This window comes from Sceloporus undulatus, chromosome 2 (assembly GCF_019175285.1).
Source record: "Sceloporus undulatus isolate JIND9_A2432 ecotype Alabama chromosome 2, SceUnd_v1.1, whole genome shotgun sequence".
In the NCBI taxonomy this organism is placed as follows: domain Eukaryota; kingdom Metazoa; phylum Chordata; class Lepidosauria; order Squamata; family Phrynosomatidae; genus Sceloporus; species Sceloporus undulatus.
Window position 1 is genome coordinate 81522871 of NC_056523.1, and position 12136 is coordinate 81535006.

A 12136-nucleotide genomic window follows, 5' to 3' on the forward strand; every position below is an offset into this window, starting at 1 on the left:
CGCCCTTCCATAAATATGATCAAGGCGGCTTACAAAATTTAAAACATTACAATACAAGATAAAAATTGATCTTAATTGATAATTGATATTAATTAATAAATGTTGTCTTCCAGGCGAGGCCTGTTGTTGCTGGCCTGCCTCTCTCCCCCTCAAGATGGTGGTTGGAGGAGGACTCTTTTTCTTCAGGCCTGGCCTCTCTCCCCCTCAAGATGGTGGTTGGAGGAGGGCTCTTTGTCTTCAGGCCAGGCCTCTACATAAGATGCTAAAGGTATGGGTTCAGTGAGTCATTGAGAAATCCATTGATTTTATTATAAGAATTTGACTGTGGATTAGCAATCTCTGCATTTGAAAATACTTTATGTCCTATTTGGATTGAGGGGAGTAACCTGTGTGCCTATTCCATCTAAATGTACAGTTAGTTTTATAACACTCCAGAGTAAAGAGGAAACTGGCTGAATGGCATGGGAATTGTGAAAGAAGTGTGTGCAGCTTTTTATAGGTAGCCTATATATGGGTGGGCGGAGCTACCACCAAAAAGTTGCAGAAAGATACATTGCTTTCTGCCTAGAGATTCTAGAAGATTCCAAGGATTGCTGCGCAGGCGCAGAATAAACCCATTTGTGTGAATTCGCAGATGACCACTCAAAGAAACACAGTTACAGGTGAGCAACCTGTTCGTTTGCTGTGTTTGCTTTCCCTTGGTAACTCTGCCCCTTTTTTTTGAATGCCAAAACTGTATTTCTAAATGTTCAACTGAAGTTTTAAGTTACTGCAATGCTAGAAATCTGGGGACCAGAAGAAATTTTCATTTTGTGGGGAAGAATTCTTATTTCAAGACAGTACCCTTATTTTGCCCACTCTCCCAATAGCTGCATCTCTGGTATCAGTACCCTTTTTGTGCTCTTCTCTACAAGTGTTCCTTTCTTTAAAAATTTCCAGGGACCAGCAGCTGATGGCTTGTGAACCACCAGCAATCCATGGCCCAGCACTGTTGTAAAGTTTCCTAAGATCTTATAAGTGTCTGTGTGGTATAGTGTTTGACTAGGACTCTGGAAACCAGGGTTCGCATTCTGGCCATAGAAGCCCACATGGGATCTTGAGCAAGGCACACTCAGTCACAGAGGAAGGCAAAGACAAACCTCTTCTGAACAAATCTTGCCAGAAAAACCCCACAACAGAGTTACCTTAAGTCAGAAATTACTTTAAGGCACACAACAACAAAAACAACTGCAAAAAAACTAGCTGAACCAAAAGGAAGAGGGACCAGCACCCCAGTTTTCTGGGTTTCAGAGAAAATATGAGAATGCTTTGATTATATTTGGGAAAGGCCTGATGCCAGACATGTGGTTTCCCATCTTTTTTGTGGGTGGCAGCATCCCACCTTCCTTGGTACAAATACAAATCTCCAGCTCTCTAGAAAAGGGAAGCTGAGGACACTGTCCCTTCTCTTCCTCTGACAGCTGCTTGTTGGCAGGTAGCCAGCCAGGGGGTGGAGAGAGGGAACCCTGATAGGTTGCTTGCAAACTACTTTTCTTTTGAGTGTCCCATCAGGGTAGACTCTCACAAGGACCTCCTCTTCAATAGCTGGTGCCGTGAAGTGAAAAGTAGAACAGACCTGTTCTGTTGAGCCTGGAGCTGCACCTCTGTGCCCACTGGTAAGTGGCATATCCCCAGATTCTCTCCGTTTCTATGCCTCATATTGGCTGATCACACTAGCTGCCAGGCTGCAACTGTGCCAAGGAGTCTGGAACTCCAGCCAATACATCATTTATATTTCAGGCATTCAGACCAAACCATAGCAGTGCCATCGACCTGTGTGAGACTGCTGGCAATTAATATGTGACAACAGTATGTAGTATGGCTCATCTGGCTGAGGATAAGGCAGTGCTACCTCACAGGGTCTTTCTCCCTACCTCCTTGTTAAAAATGCATGTGGTGGTGGAGGAGTCAACTGAGATCATAGTCAGAGACATGGAAATGGGAACGACATGGCAGAATAAAGGTGGCCAAAAGAATTCTGACTCCTGTCCTGCTGCAAGAGGACAAGTCCCGCTAACAGACGACATTTCTCACTTTTCAACAGGGTGTGTGAGAGAGAGAGAGGGGGAGGGAGGGAGGGAGGGAGAGATTTCCTTAGTTGCAAGCTCTTGAAATTTGTGATATCTGGGGGGAGAGTACTGAGAGGAGGATGTGCCATGGAGCTTTCATCAGGTGGACAGATCTCATGTAATTCTGGACTGAAAACTGACAGATGTGCAGCCATATGAAGTTTTTAGATTTCCTGACCAAACTAATATTGGAAACACAACAGAGAAGTTACAGTGGTCTCCAGTGGAGTGGAGGATGCCCTCAACTCTCATGCCCAGAGACTAAAATAGGATTTGAATTCTCCACATACTCTGGACTGGAGATACCCCAAAGTGTCCTATCTCACCTCTGAGTAATGTGATTTCTGAGTGGGATTGGAACTCTTCTGTGACTTAAAGGGAGAAGTTGATCTCTTAGGAAGATTATAGTTTTTAATAGCATATCTTATATTAATAAGCCTGCTCATCAGCACAGACGGAAGAGGTGGCAAAATGATGGCTGTCTGGGGAAGAGAAGACCCCCTCCTTTACCCCTGAAGCTTGAGGGAGGGTATCAGTAATGAGAATTTTATGGACAAGGCCATATTTTCATGAGTTATCTTGCAATTATGCCTCTGAGAAGAACTTCAGCAGTCGATCACTCCAGGAATGCATTCCTGCCTGGTCTTTGTACAGGCAGTTGTAACATTTTTCTCCAAGACCCACTCCCAGTCTCAAGCATCAATATACACAAACACATTTTAAGTGCTGGGCTTCAGCTTAGCTGACCTCACAGAAACAAATACAAACCCAGAGACATCGAGCCCCATTCCAGGGGATGTCTCATGTGGCCAATTGCATTTGACTGATTCATTTTTCCTAAGAAGTCCCTGCAGCCTTATGATGTCCATTACACAACTAGCGAGTATCAATCACCACAGAGGGCTTGCTGTCAGCTATAAAAAGAGAGTGAAAGCACAAGCCAGGGCTTGGTGAGACTCTGGGAAGCAGTAAATATGCTGAAGAAGGGCGGGTGAACTCCACCCCATTGGATGTATGTGTCAGCTCACCATCATATAGAAGAGAGGAATGTCAAATCCCCCTCCAAAATTGCACCGTCCTGAACAGGGGAACTCATATTCATGTGGCTCTTGTAAACATCAGTTGTTCGCAGTATTCCTTTTGTGTGCCAGTTTTCTGTGGGAGACCTTAGAACTTTCCCCAGCAAACAAGCAGCAAAAAATGAATGCTTGTGGGCTATTTCACACATTAGGTAGCAGGGTTGTTGTTAACTGCCCTTGAGTTGATGACCCTGTGGATGAGGCATCTCCAAGACTCTCTGTCCTCCACTGTTCTGCTTAGTTTCTGCAAATTCATATTCATGACCTCCTTAATAGAGACCATCCATCTAGCATGTGGCCTTCCTCTCTTTCAACATTACTCAATATTATTTGTCTTTTCCAATGAGCTGTGCCTTCTCATGATGTGGCCAAAGCACAACAGCCTCAATGTGATAATCTTGGCTCCTAGTGGTGTTTTAGGGTTGATCTGTTCAAGGACCCATTTGTTTGTGTTTTTGGCTGTTCACAGTATCATCAGTTCTCCAGCACCACATCGCAAATGAATTGATTTTCTTTTTATCAGCTTTTTTTAACTGTCTAGCTCTCACATCCATACATAGTGATGGGGAATACCATGATCTGGATGATTCTAACTTAAGTGCCCAATTGTATATCTTTGCTCTTTAATATCTTGTCTAGTTTTTAATTGCTGCTCTTCTCATTCCTAGTCTTCTTCTTATCTCTTGACTTCAGTCTCCATTCTGATCAATGTTTGATCCAAGGTATGAGAAATCTTTAAATATTTTGATTTCCTCATTGTCTAGGCTGAATTTGTGTAGGTCCACTGTGGTCATTATTTTGTCTTCTTTATGTTCAGCAGCAAGCCTGCCTTTGCACTTTCTTCCTTGAGATTCCTCAGTAATTGTTCCAAGTCCCTGGTGTTTTCCACTAGTAATATGGTGTCATCTGCGTATCTTACTTCCTTCCTCCTATCTTCACCCCTTCTCTAAGCCTGTTCTTTGTATGATTTTTTCCCTGCATACAAGTTGAACAAGTAGAGTACTAGAATGCAGTCTTGCTTGACCTTCTTGCCAATTTGCTAGAGTGAAAATTGGAGAGGGCTCCTATACTCTAATGGTTGTGAAGAAACAGGAATTTCAGCAAGTGTTGCTTGTCTGATAATCAACACCTGCTGAAATTCTGTCTTCTACATAACCATTAAAAATACAGGAAGCAGGAATGTCAGATCTCAGGGCTCTGCCCTGTGTTTCTATCTTTCATGGGTCAGGTAGAAGGCGTGGGGAGGCTGAAACTCTCCAATGGTTCCCAACCTTTTCTATGCCCGACACCCCTAGGAAATGTTTCAATATCACATTTGAAGATGAAGAAGTCTAATTTTTCAACCTCAAATTGAACCACATACAATACTGCAAGTGAACAAACTGAGCTTAAAATAATAAGCTTTTAACCCCATGTATAAAATGCAAATCTAAATTAAACAATTAGATTCTAATTTATTCAGGGGGAAAAATGAAGTGATGACTTGTGACTTATCACTCAAGGACACAAGTCATTATTTGTCACACCCACTGAAATTCTATCTTGCACCCCTAGGTTGGGAACCCCTGCTTCAGTTTTTGTTGGATCAACTCTGGGAGAAAGATAAAGACTGTGTAAATCTCCATCCATGAGAGCTTTCTGTCATCCAGGAAAGCTTTCTGTGTCTTTCTTTCTTTCTTTCTTTCTTTCTTTCTTTCTTTCTTTATCTTTCTTTGCTGTGTAAAAAATGCTCTGTGTTCTAACTAGCCATACAGCTTGCTGCAATTTACAATTTTAATTGATTTCAGTTTCCAAATGTCAGCCTTGATTTGATGCAATTTGTATGCTATTTTTTTCTTTTACTGTTAAAATAAATGTTCCTTCTCCAGTCTGTCTATGTAAATGAGAAGAAATAATCCTCTCGCTTCACCTTGATCTGAGACGAAGCCTTTTTAGCTAGGATTTCTGTCTTGGATTCTAAACAAGAAAATATGTTCTTGTTCTCTCTCTCTCTTTACGAAGGACCAACTGTGAGTATGACGCCACTAAGGTGCCATCTCTAGCTCTCTGGTTTGGCCTGGAAATTTCAGGGACTGGGATGATCTTGTCCTGTTACAAATGCCCTGGCATCAACAAATGTATGTGTCATAGCCACACATTAGACTTTTAGGTCTACACTTAATATCTGAAGAGTACAGAAAGAAATGTAATGTATGTATGAGGCCATAACAAAATTCCCATTTTGTATGAGCAGAAATGACTCAGTGTTCTGTAAGGCCTTTGGGCAAGAAGCTCAAGTCCTTGCCCTGTCACTACTGCCCATATCCTTGGTCCCTTCCCCACTGGGCCTAATCCATACCACCACCCAAAAGGAGATTTCTACTTCTTCTTCTTCTTGCTCTTGTCATTACACATATGCTAGGAGAGTGCAAGTGAGGCAGCAGCAAAGAGAAGGGACATGGCCAGGGGGTCCTCATGGCATCAGCAGTTGGCCCTCTGCTAGAGTGTGGACCTCAGCTAGTGTCTGATAATTCTCACTCCTGGCATTAGTGCTGGAAAAATGTACACTTTTTTAAAAAGCAGAAATCTCCAGAGACTCAAGATAAAGTGGTAAGAAACAGCAATAATAATCCCCCTTCCTCTGAGGCACAACATTTATTTCAGTTGGAAGAATCATAGCACAGTACCATTGCCCATCAATATCCAGGTGTATCCAACCAGAGGGGAGGTGCTTGGTAACAGGGTTGTAAAACTCACCAAAGCAGGGTGCAAAGGGATCTCGTAGCACTTTTGAGACTAACTGAAAGAAACTGGTAGTAAAAGCTTTCATAGACTTGAGTCTACATTTTTTAGATGCAGGGTGGTGACAGGTTATGAAATTCCTGACAGACTAGGGTATGATAAGATGTTTATCCTGACCAGTGGCAGAATTTCTTTTGGGGATAATCCATGTAAGGAGGTCCTTTATCACAGAATCTCCTCTTCTCTCCTGTAATGATAACACATTTAAAAGTTCTTGTGACTATAATACTATAGTAAGCTATTTTATTCTGAAAAACGAAGGAAGCCTTATTAGGAGCTTATGATTCTGGTTCAATTAAACATGCAAGGAATGCACTGCCTCCTTTCCTCTGTTTTCATTGTTCTGTTCACACACAGAAAGTGACTTTCTACAGAGAAAATACCATGGTAAAGTTCTCTACACATTTCAGTGGTGGTGGTGGGAACAGCATTATGGATCATATGGGAAATCCCTTCTAATAAAGAAGGCTCTCCTTTTCAGAAAGTCAGCCTCCACTTAAGAAGAATTAGTGATGGAAAATTTGGGGCTGTAGCATTCTCCTTCCTCACTTGTTTAGTCTTCCTAGATTCATTTCATAATACCAACATAGGAATGGAGAGAGAAATGATCTTCTAGCAAACCAACTGATATAAAGGTTAATTTTAAAAGAGGCAGTATTTAAAGATAGTATTCCTAAGGATGTGAAGTACTCAGATCCTGATAAAATAACAACCCTATTGCAGAAGCCACTGTTGGAGGGATGAGTCTAGTCCTGACTCCCAGGTCAGCAGCTTTCCAGGTACAGATGCCCTGTTGCCACTCTTATGCTGAACTTTCTTTCTGATTTGCCATTACCTGCTCATGCGACCTGTATTACCTGTACGACATGATGATCTTCATAAATAATAATAATAAATAAAATATTTATTTATAGCCCGCCTTTCCAGAGATCAAAGCAGGTTACAAAAAGTGCCATTACAGATAAAAACACAATAACACAGCAAAAATACATTAAAATAGCAAAACATCAAATACAATTAAACAATGTAACAATATCCAGCTAGCTTATGATGTACAACATCAATAACAGTGAGGGGAAAGAAGGGAGGCCATAAAAGGAGCAATTAGGGGAAAGCTTGTTGGAACAGGAAGGTTTTTAGCTCCTTCCTGAACTGGTCAAGGGATATGGCCGAGCGGAGTTCACCAGGAAGCGAGTTCCAGAGCTGAGGGGCTGAGATAGAAAAGGCTCTGCGCGTTGTTGTGGCATATTTTGAGTCTGGAACTCTCAGCAGATGCTTCCTGGCCGATCTGAGTGTGCGGGGCGGATTATATGGGGAGAGGCGGTCCTCCAAGTACCCTGGGCCCAGGCCATTTAGGGCTTTATAGGTAATAACCAACACCTTGTATTGCGCTCGGAAGTGGATAGGCAGCCAGTGTAGATCTTTTAATACTGGTGTTATATGGGTGGCCCTGGAAGATCCAGTGACCAATCTGGCTGCCATATTTTGAACCAACTGTAGCTTCCGAGAATGGTACAAGGGTTGCCCCATGTAGAGCGCATTACAGAAATCCAAACGAGAGGTTACCAGGGCATGTACCACCGTTTCAAGGTTCCCCCGGCCCAGGAAGGGTCGCAGCTGGCGTATCAACCGAAGCTGATAACAGGTGCTCTGGACCATCGCATCCACCTGAGATGTAAGGTGGAGCGACGAGTCCAGGAGCACCTCCAAGCTGCGGACAGAGTCCTTCAAGGGGAGTGTGACCCCGTTCAGGACAGGTGGACAAACCTCCAATCCCGGACCGGAGAAACCTATCACGAGCACTTCCGTTTTCTCTGGATTCAAGCTGAGTCTGTTTCCCCTCATCATGTGACAGAGGTCAGCTCTGTCAATCAATGCATCCCCTCTTTGCCACTGCAGCCTCTAAAGGCACATCAGCCCACCATAAATTAGGAGGAATAGCTAATACTCCAGAGGACAGGATCAAAATTCAAAACAACATGAATAGACTAAAAAGCTGGGCCAAAGTTAACAAAATAAAATTCAACACAGAGAAATGAAGGGTGGAAAAATGAAATGCACAGATATAGGATGAACGAGATTACATGTGAAAGGGATCTAGGAGTCCAGTAGACCACAAGTTGAACATGAGTCAACAGTGTGATGCGGCAGCCAAAAAGGCTAATGCAATTTTAGGGTGCATCAATAAAAGTATAGTGTCTAGATCAAGAGAAGTAATAGTGCCACTCTATTCTGCTTTGGTTAGGCCCCACCTGGAATATGGTGTGCAGTTCTGGGCACCACAATTCAAAAAGGACATTGTGAAACTGGAGTGTGTCCAAAGGAGGGCAACTAAAATGGTGAAGGGCCTGGAAACCATGCCCTATGAGGAATGACTTAGGGAGCTGGGGATGTTTAGCCTGAAGAAGAGAAGGTTAAGAGGTGATATGATAGCCTTGTTTAAATATTTGAAGGGATGTCATATTGAGGAGGGAGCAAGCTTGATTTCTGCTGCTCCAGAGAACAGGACCCGGAACAATGGATGCAAGCTACAGGAAAAGAGATTCCACCCCAACATTAGGAGGAACTTCCTGACAGTAAGGGCTGTTCGCCAGTGGAACAAACTCCCTCGGAGAGTGGTGGAGTCTCCCTCCTTAGAGGTCTTTAAGCAGAGGCTGGATGGCCATCTGTCAGGGATGCTTTGATTGAGACTTCCTGCATGGCAGAGGGTTGGACTGGATGGCCCTTGTGGTCTCTTCCAACTCTATGATTCTATGATCTCCCTTACTCCAAAACTGCTCCTAAAAAGGAGTAGTACTGCTTATTAATGCTGTGGGATCCTAATTAGTGGTACATACTGCCTCTGAACTAATTAAAGCCTACATGTCCCACACAGGAGAGAGGAGGATAAATGCAAATTGGTCAGAATGTGCTGGATCTGGGGTGGATGTGTGGGATGAAGGATTAGCCATATCCTCTCCTGCTCATGGATTTCCTGGCAGTTTTACACAGTCTGATTTTTAAAATTATGTTGTGTATTGTAAGGGAAAAAATGTACCCATGCTGTCTTCTAAAAGCCTGGCTTTGTGCTTAAAGTCTTTTGTGTTCACGTTAGCAAACTGGTAGAGTATGTGCCAGAGCCCCAGAGAGCTGGCAGGCTAGCATGGCATATGTAGGTGGATCAGCCTATGCAAAATCAGAAAGATACATATTCTTTAGATCAGGGTATGGGAACATGAAGCCTTCCAAATGTTGCTGGACTTTTATAGCCCTCACTTCAACCTGAGCCAGCATCACCAATAGTGAAGGGTGCTGGGAGCTACAATCCACCTGGAGAGCTGTATTCAATATCAAGTTGATTTTCAGTTTTGAATTTTTATAGAAGCTAATCTCATCATGGCAGAAAAATACGCAACCATAAATGACAGAATCTAAAATGAAGAACACTTTACAAAACACATTTTGCCTCTGTAAGTTATTACAACAAATTAAATGTGTGACCACCTTTTCAGATGCCTAAACCTTATTTTGCCAGCAAGCAATAAAAGTTTTCCGGTTTCAGACAAAGTTATTACAGTGTTGTCTCTCTTTTTTTCACCTTAATATAATTTGTGAAGTTTGACATGGTGGCAGATTCATGTGTCTTATTTTCTGGTTCTTTACTACAGTGGACAGATAAAATTCCCCAGTGCTTTACATTCTATCTGCAATTATTATATGAAAAATAAGTTTAGAAAAATTAACAGGTATTTCTTTGGGTGAAAGCTGACAAAATCTTTCAGATGATTTAATGGTAGTTTATTCTAGCAAGCATTTTACTGCAATATTTATCCTACTCCAGAATTTTCTAGTTACCAAACATGGCCACAACATTTGGAAGTAACTGCTTCCTTTTTTTTTTTTTTTTTTAATATTTTCAACACTGAGATGCTTGTTACCTTATAAAACAATGTTTTTTTTAATTTGAGGTTCCATCTTGGCATACATCTCAAACAATTTCCTCTCAGTTTGGCATATATACAGGGACGTAGCTAGGATTTTAGGAAGGGGGGGGGGGTCCAGACTAAGTGCCACCATTATAATGGGGCTTGAGTGCGGCGGCGCAGCAGCACACACCATTCATTTTTCTAATGGAAGGGGGGGGGCCGGACCCCCCAGACCCCCCCCCCCCCGGCTACGTCCCTGATATATAATGAAAAACAATTCCCATATTTCTGGGTATAATCCTATATATCAAAAACTTCCAAGACCCAGTCCCTTATTAAAAATATAGGTATCCAGACATGCCTTTCCATAAATAGGAAGGCCATTTGTTGAAAAAACCCTGATCCAAGAGATGGCCTCTTTACACCAAACAGTTAGAGTGTCATGGTTTTACTTTAACTGCCATGGCAACATACTATGGAACCCTGGGATTTGTAGTTTAAGGAGGAGCATTTGAATTCTCAACAGAGCGTTCTAGTGCCTTTCCAAACCACAAATCCAAGGATTCCATAGGATGTCACCATGGAGTTAAAGTGCAAACTAGTGTAATAATTCTGTAATGTAAAAGCACCCAGAAGTTCCTACTGAAAATTTTCACAGATCCTTTCCCCTCTCAGTTCCCTGTGCCATTTCCTATGAAGAGGAGGGTCCTTCTGGCACATCAGTCTGGGGCTCAGAGAGCCAAGGAAGGGGATGTGAATTTCTCATGGCCCTCTCCCTCAAAAACACAAAACACACACCTCACAGCCCCCTTCCTTTACATTGTTTTACATAGGTTAGGAAACATGTAGCTCATCGAGTATTTTCTTGGCTTTTTACTATGATCTGTCAGCTAAAAAGGCCAATGCGATTTTAGGCTGCATCAATAGAGGTATAGTGTCTAGATCAAGGGAAATAATAGTGCCGCTCTATTCTGCTTTGGTCAGGCCCCGCCTGGAATAATATGTCCAGTTCTGGGCACCACAATTCAAAAAGGATGTGGAGAAACTGGAGCATGTCCAAAGGAGGGCGACCAAAATGGTGAAGGGTCTGGAAACCATGCCCTATGAGGAACGACTTAGGGAACTGGGGATGTTTAGCCTGGAGAAGAGAAGGCTAAGAGGTGATATATAGCCCTGTTTAAATACTTGAAGGGATGTCATATTGAGGAGGGAGCAAGCTTGTTTTCTGATTATATATATATATATATATATATATATCCATGGATGGTTGATTCAATGGATAAAAAATCCCTGGATATGGAGAGATTACTTTATATTCACTTAGTCTTCTGAATTCTGGATGTTCATCATTCTGAATGTTCATCATTGTAAACAGGAAGGACACCATTTCAGTATATATGTATTGCATCTTTCCGGTCACTCTGGCGCACAGGGAATAAAACATTTATGGAAGTTTACCATTGGCCATATTCAGATCATCTGAGATTGGCCATCATATTGAATTATGTTTTCACAATGATACAACAAATATTTTGTTCCTATTTTATCATAAACATATTTTTCTTCAAAGAAGGCAACAAATACAACTTAAAAATGTCATGTTATACCATTATGTTTCTTGAAAAGGCTAAACTGGGGATTTAAGGTTCAGTCAAGCCATAAGGCCTCAATTTTCAGAGGATACACCTCCTACCCCAGAACCCGAAAGCAGTCTTGTTCTGCCTTGCAAAATGTTTCTTGGAGGCCCTATTCCTACGCTTTTCTGGAGGGTCTTCTAGTCCTATAGCCAGAAAGAACGGAATCCGCCCAAACCACTTCCTTTCCTTCAACCTGAGTATCTTATGAGTACAATTTCTCTCATGGCTCAATCAGCTCCCATTCCTCTCGCTGGGTTTTTAACATTTGTCTTTGCGATGGATGGAATAATAAAAGGACTTAACATTTTGCAATACTTTTTTTTAAAAAAAATCAAATACCATAGTACCTTCTAATTTAGTTAGATCTCATACATGAGACCTTGCTCACTTAATTCCTAAATGTACTCCATGAACTGTATATATTCAAAACATGCTGGTGATTGGTAATTCTTCTGATGTTTCAATATCATCTCACCTGTATAATTGACTGTGAATGAAAGTCCACATATTTATACAAGTTACATCTCCTATGCAAATGAAAGATGCTCAAGTTTCTCTTTCTATTAAAATCAAGATACAGTCAACCCTGGGGTTTGGCTTCAAGACTGTGGAAACCAAAATCCGTG

General features: G+C 41.9%; 1 protein-coding gene across 2 annotated transcripts in view; it reads left to right on the top strand.

Moving 5' to 3' along the window:
• Nucleotides 1-1577: 1577 nt before the first annotated feature.
• The window catches only part of HK3 (hexokinase 3), a 78392-nt gene continuing 67833 nt past the window's right edge, over nt 1578-12136 (top strand). The window contains exon 1 of one of the 2 annotated variants that reach the window (XM_042455213.1): nt 1578-1655. The gene's annotated coding sequence lies outside the window, so the exon portion shown is untranslated. The remainder of the gene's footprint in view (nt 1656-12136) is intronic. The other variant, XM_042455211.1, reaches the window with a different exon arrangement.